At 35.1% G+C, this 8,835-nt stretch overlaps 1 pseudogene; it reads right to left on the reverse strand.

Moving 5' to 3' along the window:
- Positions 1–7,145: 7,145 nt before the first annotated feature.
- Positions 7,146–7,913, reverse strand: LOC147520009 (protein FAR1-RELATED SEQUENCE 5 pseudogene; annotated as a pseudogene).
- Positions 7,914–8,835: the final 922 nt, after the last annotated feature.

Raw genomic sequence — 8,835 nt, forward strand, 5'->3', positions numbered from 1 at the left:
GAAAACTCTGCTGAAACTTCAATGGAACCGGTTAACCCACAATCAAATCTTAAGAATCAAAAGGAAAATATAATTAAAGTTGAATCCTTGAAACCCAACTCAATCAAGTTTGAAGAACTCATTTGAAAATTGATTACCTCCTGCTCAACAATAGAATCAAAGAGATACAAAAACTCACCAAGATTCTCAACTCAACCATCCATATCTTTAATTCCTTCCAATGGTTTACATAAAAAAAGGTGTCATAACTATATAAGGTATTCAATGGAAGTCAAAGAATTCACTTCAACAGATAACCGATCACCTACTTCATATTTATGAGGATAACTCCAAGGTAAATTAAACCCATCTCCAAATTGAAGAATTATACACAAATCAATACCCAACTATGAAATTTTATGCAGAGATGGCTTTTGTTAGGAGGAAGAAGAATGGGGTCGTGGATTTTTTGTGGATCTATTTTTTTTTTGTGAATAGAAAGTCAAATGACCATTGTACCCTCTCTTATTTGAAGTATGAACAATCACTGTTCATACCCCAATATGAGCTATGAACACTCATTGTTCATATGAACATTCATTGTTCATACATATTTGGGGTATGAACAATCAATGTTCATACCTCACTATATAAGCTGTGTACAACACTATATAACAGAGAAAGTTTATATACGACAATGTATAAGCTGTGCACGTGTGGAAGACTACCAAAATGGTTAGATCTAATCTCGAACGCCGATCTAAAATAAATTAGATGATCTAATCTCAACCGTTTACCAAAACAAAAATAAAGATGATATTATTATCGGAAAAAATCACTCATCTCACCGCAAAACAAGGGGTATCTCAAATTAACCATTCTTTGTTCATACCCACGTCATGAGCTATGAACATTTTTGTTCATATCACAATTGAACTATGAACGATTGAGTGTTCATAGTCCATACTTATGCGTATTATAAACAATCAATGTTCATAGTCATGAGCTATGAATATTCTTTTGTGCATACTACAATTGGACTATGAACAATGATTGTTCATAGTATCGCAAATATGGACTATGAACATTCATTGTTCATAGCTATGTTCATAGCTCATAGCTATGGACAATGAGTGTTCATAGCTACCTAACTATGAACAATCAATCGCTTCATAGTCCAATTGTGTGATATGAACAAAGAATGTTCATAGCCCATAATATGATTAACTCTTAATATCACTGTTCATAGTCCAATTGTGGTAACTCTTAATATGATTAACTCAAAACCAAAACTGAAAACTTTAATACAAACTAACTACCCTTTATATATAAGCGAAATACCTAATTTCCACAAAACTCAAAATTTTCCAAAAATTGAAAGTTTTGGGATAACCATATATTAAGAAACTACTAATCAAAATAGAATTAACCCAATTGACCAAATCGAAAACGGAATCTCCTATCAAAAGATATAGCAAAAACAAAACTTTTCTAAAACGGCAAAAACATGATTTTGAAGGCCTAAATGATGGATTTAGGGACCGAGAGGGTGGTGCCCACAACAAAGCTGTGGGTTATGCTTATTTTGACATTTCCAATTAAATATGGGCACGTCCATGTCTTTCCGACTTTGTTACCCGCTTTTCCAGTTCATTGACGTATGTCAACTTCATTGACATACACATCATATGCCAACTTCATTGACATCATTGGCAAACTGTATTGCATCAACTATGAACACTGAATGTTCATAGTCTAACAAGAGTATGAACATTCAATGTTCATAGTCCACTAGGAGTATGAACACTGAATGTTCATAGTCCAACAAGAGTATGAACATTAAGTGTTCATACTCTTGTTGTACCTCGAGATTGTCAAAGGCACAAGCTGAGATTTTTCTGAGAGCTAGGGAAATCATAAGAACTTAATAGATGAAATCATAATAGATGACACGCTTGAGCTCGTCTCTCCGTGTTTTTTGCTTCTTGAGAAAGTCTAGAGTGTAGTTATTGTTCATTTATATTGTAAGCTTAAAGGTCTTTCTTCGTTTGTTTTAATTGTAAGTCATATTTGTCGATTTCAACTCGGTAATGTTCACATGACATTTTTGTTTACGACTAAATTGTACTTGGAAATTTGTATCGCGTGAAATTAGGATGACTAATTTAATAATTTTAGAGTCAATCGATTCCAAGCTCAAGATTTTATTTGTTCATAACCATGGCCGATGACCACTCAAGAATGTTGTAACCGAAAAAACAATTCTTCCTCTTTTACATGTGTAAGATATGTTTATACATTTTCACCGTGATCTTTTTTTCTAGTATACATATCTCTCATTTAATTATAATTGCTCTGCTCTTACGCTTTCATTTTTTTTTTATCGATTCTTGCGAGGCCTGAAATACATACACTCGGCAAATGTTTTGCACCGAGATCCGAAGCCCGAAGAACCTCGCTCAACTTCAACTCTCGTGACACTGAAGATTTGTGACTTTGGACTTGCAAGAACCACATCAGAAACGGATTTAAAAAAAAAAAAAAAAAAAAAAAATGTAGTCACACGCTGGTATCGTGCCCTTGAATTACTTCTCAAACTGTTGATATATTACAAAGAAGAGGAAAGGCTTTGGACTCTCAAGTCGATTTCCTTAAGGCTATAATGTTGGACCTTAAAACTGAGGCTTTTTTTTTTGGCACTACAGCATCTGAAGCTGCAGTAAGTTTCATTCTGACTTAATTTTAATGTATTACTTCACTTAGTTGTAACACTTGGTCGTTTAGCTATTAAACTCACCGATGAGCCCCCGCCTCACGTAAGGTTGCTAAACTAACTGATCTACTCAGGCGTCGCTCATTCTTGGCTCGAGCAAGTTCATTTGTGCTGTAATATGGACTATGAACACTCATTGTTCATAGTTCATAGCTATGGACAATGAGTGTTCATAGCTACCGAACTATGAACAATCACTGTTCATAGTCCAATTGTGATATGAACAAATAATGTTTATAGCCCATAATATGATTAACTCTTAATATCACTGTTCATAGTCCAATTGTGATAACTCTTAATATGATTAACTCAAAACCAAAACTGAAAACTTTAATACAAACTACCAAACCTTTATATATAGAAATACCTAAATTTCCACAAAACTCAAAATTTTCCAAAATGGAAAGTTTTGGGATAACCATATATTAAGAAACTACTAATCAAAATAGAATTAACCCAATTGACCAAATCGAAAACGGAATCTCCTATCAAAAGATATAGCAAAAACAAAACTTTTCTAAAACGGCAAAACATGATTTTGAAGGCCTAAATGATGAATTTAGGGACCGAGAGGTGGTGCCCACAACAAAAAAGCTGTGGGTTATGCTTATTTTGACATTTCCAATCAAATATGGAGCACGCGTCCATGTCTTTTCCGACTTTGTTACCCGCTTTTCCGGTTCATTGGCGTATGTCAACTTCATTGACATACACATCATATGCCAACTTCATTGACATCATTGGCAAATCAGATTGATCAACTATGAACACCGAATGTTCATAGTCTAACAAGCATTTGAACATTCAATGTTCATAGTCCACTAGAGTATGAACACCGAATGTTAAATAGTCAACAAGAAATATTAACATTAAGTGTTCATACTCTTGTTGTACCTCGAGATTGTCAAAGGCACAAGCTGAGATTTTTCTGAGAGCTAGGGAAATCATAAGAACTTAATAAAATAGTTAGTTCTGCACGAAGAATGTTGCTTCTCAAAAGCTGATGAAGAGGAGTATCGCCATCAAGCAGCCCTTTTCAATTTAATTTGCTGAACGGGGTTATACATGAGCAAAATCATGATTAAAAATAAAGTGACATCTACGAAAGACAAGTAAATTGAACTACAGTTATACCAGAAAGTTAAACTCAGATGATACTATAGTGGATCAAATCCAAAAGTGATTCCAATGATTGGGGCGGGTTGGTAATTATTCCGCATTCTCAAAACACAAGTTTATAACACCCAAAAATGGTAATTGAAATTGAATATTGAGAATGCAAAGTTAAATTAAAAGAAAAGAGTAGTACCTGATGGATTTTGGGGAAGCATATGTTGTTCCAATGTCAAGCAGTTCCCCATTAAAATTTGATAACTCTAAAAAAAAAAGACAAATTATTCTTGTTTAATATATAACAACCTCCTTTTATTCATTGATGGGTGGAGTGGTTTCTTGTTTGTTGGATATCATCCACAAAACTAAAATCTAACTAATGATGATTAATGCCGTACGTACGTGCGTGTGCCTGTTTGGCTGACATTTTTGTATCTTTGATACATTTAATAAAATTCTCCTTTCCAAAAAAAAAACAGATAAGACCTAGTAAATAATCTACCCAGTATAGCAATAATTAAATAAGAAAACGATGAACGTTGTATCTCTAAGAACAACATAAACTTTCAAGGGAATATTAAATGAAGCACTTTTAGGCGTTTAACTAATATTCATATTATTGTATGTTTGGAGAATTAGAGCATTGCTTAGAAGTTTCGTTCCGCTAAACTTTGTGCTATATTTAGCATTTGTTTTATACATTTTGGAATATATGACGGCATTCAGGTCATATAATCTCTGCTACACCAGAGAATTATTCCACTAAGTTGCTCAGTTTCCTAGCATATGTAGTAGAGAAACAAGAATTGATGTTTCCTTCTTTGAATTACTTTTTTGGGAACATGCATTACAAAATTATATATAACTCACCTGAGCATCAAGAAATGTACAAGCACCCTCAAGTGCAACCTCAAGAGCTCTAAACTCAAAAGGCAAATAATCCGGGGGGACTGATTTAATTCCCAAACACATTATCAAAACTCCCTCTAGTTCTTTTCCGATAACATCATTACGCCATCGATTGCCAAACTTCCCCAACACCAAAGACTAGTCAATCTCCTCTGCAACTCCACCACATACCTTAACACATAACTATCAAGTGAATTCAACAATAAAACCTCATCGCCAGATAATAATACACCTTATCCGTTTCCAAATTGACAACAATAGCCTTCTCTCTTCCTAATATAGTAGATGGGTATAGAAACAGTTCTTTGTGGACTATGAACAATTTGTGGACTATGAACAAAGAATGTTCATAGCTCATGACTATGAACAATCAATGTTCATAGTCACAAAGCCCATACTCACCGAAAATAACAACTGAAAAGTAAAACCCAAATAGGCGCCCGCCCTCTTATAGTGCTTGGGAAATAGGCGCATGCTGACAATATTGCACCAACTCATTTTTTGAATGATATGAACAAAGAATGTTTATAGCTCATGACTATGAACAATCATTGTTCATAGTCCAATTGTGATATGAACAAAGAATGTTCATTGCTCATGACTATGAACATAAATTGTTCATTGCTTTCATGACTATGAACATTGATTGTTCATAGTCCATACTTGTCTTATGAACAATCAATGTTCATAGTCATGAGCTATGAACATTCTTTGTTTTTGAAGAATGATGGATTTTTGAAGGCCTAAATGATTTTGAAGGCCTAAATGATGGATTTAGGGACCGAGAGGGTGGTGCCCACAACAAAAGCCGTGGAGTTACTTATTTTGACATTTCCAATCAAATATGGACCGTCCATGTCTTTTCCGACTTTTGTTACCCGCTTTTCCAGTTCATTGATGTATGTCAACTTCATTGACATACACATCATATGCCAACTTCATTGACATCATTGGCAAACTGTATTGTATCAACTATGAACACTGAATGTTCATAGTCTAACAAGAGTATGAACATTCAATGTTCATAGTCCACTAGGAGTATGAACACTGAATGTTCATAGTCCAACAAGAGTATGAACATTAAGTGTTCATTGTTGATTTTGCGATTTCTTCATCGGGTTCATAAAATACCATTTTTCTAGTATCAATTATCCGACATAAAAAAAAAACCGAAATTATTGGTGTAAGCTCCCAAAAAATTGGATAGTTTTATAATTCTTACAATTAAAAAAAAACACCCAAAAAACAAGACAAGTAAGAACATAACCAACGGTCCTTCCACACTCAACAAGCATGTCATTCCACACTCTTGTTTTTAATTTTTCTCGGACAATTTCTGAGTCGTGCTTAGCAATCTTATTACAAGATTTACACATTCTTCCCGGATTCTCTAAGGCTTCCTCCCAGGGGCCTTTCATTCTCTCCGTTTTTCTTCTTCCTCCCCCTTCGTTTGAGAAATGTTGGGATTTAAAACCAAGAGCTGAAAAGAAGATTTAAGAGTTAAAATCAAATAGGATTTTTATCATTGCAAAGATAAAAAAAACAAACTAAATAAATTACCCGTGAGGTATCAACTATAGGCTCTTCAACCGAGGTGCTTCATTATTCATTGCATCCGTTTTGTTGATAGTTTCCTTGAGCTCGAAACTCCAATAGACATTTCACTTATCTTCTCTCAATAAAATATGCATATGTTTCAACACTAGTTGATGCATCATAAGCCAATTGAGTAGCAACCTTGATACAATGGGCAACTCTTAATGGCTCATGGTCTTCATGACCGCCACTAGTCCACCATCAAACACCGCTCGTATGTGTTTGCCTTTTAATCCACCGTTTCAAAATAAAATGATCTGGAATCTCTTCGATGTCATAACGCTGAAAAAGCTTTAAAATGTGAGCACAAAGTAATCCTTGAACTGAAAATTCTTACATTCACAAATCACCCTCCAAAGTTCCTCTATTAAAAGTCACTTTCCAAATTGAAGTTTGCTTAATGTCTCTTGTCTTCACCGTATAAATTCTGTTCCATGTATGTCTATCTCTTCTCCAACAATTCTATACTTCATCTTAGCCTTTTCTAAATGTTTCTTGAATTTATTGAAAGCACTAATGGTATAAACTTTACCTGCATGCTTGAGGAGGAAAGCATCCTTAGCCACAATGCGAGAAGTATGTTCTTGACGGTAATCGATTCCCTTTCATTCCCTCGGCTATCGATTCCAAAGACCTCTCATTACCATGGACAAATTCCATAAGTGTAGTCGTCGAACTAACTAATTGATCATAATGAGAATTCATTGATTCACTTCAGCCCGATCGTATGCATACCAAAAAAAAATGTCATTGTGATAAGCCGGAACCCAAGACGTCACGGTTTTATATATTTCATCAACCAAGTATTTTCAGTCAAGTTATACTTCAACAAGAGTGCAGACCACACGCTTTCAAAATCAACAATCCTATATGACTTCCAAATAATATATGTAAGCTCTGAACACAAAGCATCGAGCCTATGGTAGACAAATGACAACTTCTCTGAAAATTTCTGCATAATGTGCCAAAGACAAAATCGATGTCGAATAGTAGGGAAAACTCTTCTAACTGCTGCAGTCATCGCTAAATCTTGGTCAGTAAGTATTGAAGTTGGTGGACGACCACCCATAGCTGCAAGCCATGTCTGAAACAACCACACAAATGTCTCTTCTGTCTCATCAAGTAGCAGGGCACAACCAAACTGAATGGACTGCATGTGGTGGTTGACTCCAGTAAAAGGGGCAAACGGCATACCGTAAACATTAGTTCTATATGTTGTATCAAAAGATACGACATCCCCAAAGTACTCATATTGGACACGAGACCTTCCATCAACCCAAAAGAAATTTACTACTACACCTTTTGTATCTAATTGAACGGCATAGTAGAACTGAGGATTTTCAGCACTCTTCTGCCTAAAATAGTGAAGCACGGCTGTTGCATCATTATCTTTAGGCATTTTTCTCGTCAAACCATAATGGTGGTTCCAACAATGCTTTCTCCGAAACCCAATCTCATCCCCATGGAAAACGTCTGCCACTTTCCCTACAGGTATACCGTTGTCATGAAAAACCTCTGTCAAACTCTTTGCAGCTTCAGGCATATTTTTGTTACCTTTCATATATTGTCTCTTTGATGGAGTGACGAAACCATGGCTATGGCGATTTTCAGCCAAACTCACATCATATATATCTTCAAGTTTTCTTTTTGTAACTCGCATTCTAGCTTGGCAACCACATCTAATAGTCGAAGTACTTCTCGAAGCTACACCTTCAATTTCTTCTTTCTTGTTATGGACCCCCTCGTGAGCAAACCAATAGACAACTAGAAGGCAATTCCACACCCGTTTGTTTTTTATCCGTAGTCCTAACCACGAATCTCAAATCCCTCCCCGTTTACCAAACTCTCAGTAGTAAGTCTTTGCTTCATCAACACTATTAAATTTCATACCTAAGTGTGGAGCAACTAATTTATTAACGCCATTACTTTGAGAATCAAGACAACAAGAAGAAGTGCCAACAAAAGCTCTAACATTTTCTTCCATTTCTAGCAAAAAGAAACAAAGAAAATATCAAATGACGAAAAATAGATATTAATGACTCCCATATATTAAATTGACAATTTTAACGCCTATTCTAATTAGCAAAAAAGCGATTATGGTATAAAAGAGGGCTATAGAGCAATTCTTCGAGAACAAACAACTAAGAATTCTAATTCGAAAAGAAAGCACTTAAGTTCAAAAGGACAATATCAAAGCAAAGAATATTAGCTTCTTACAAATCGGAAAAACCAAAAGAACGATAAAATAAGATTAACTTACCTTGGTTTCTGAGAGATGGCTAATTCCAAAAAAATAGTATAGTGATTTTTGTGAAAAAGAAAGATAATGGGCTCCAATTGAATAGTCGGGTGATCTTTTGTGAAGAAGAAACCGGGTGGGTTTCTCTCAGAGAGAGAGTGAGGAAGAGAGAGGAAGAAGAAGTCTCAGAGTGTTTTGTTGGTTTTTGTTTTTATGAATAGAAAAT

This window comes from Coptis chinensis, chromosome 2 (assembly GCF_015680905.1).
Source record: "Coptis chinensis isolate HL-2020 chromosome 2, ASM1568090v1, whole genome shotgun sequence".
Lineage (NCBI taxonomy): Eukaryota > Viridiplantae > Streptophyta > Magnoliopsida > Ranunculales > Ranunculaceae > Coptis > Coptis chinensis.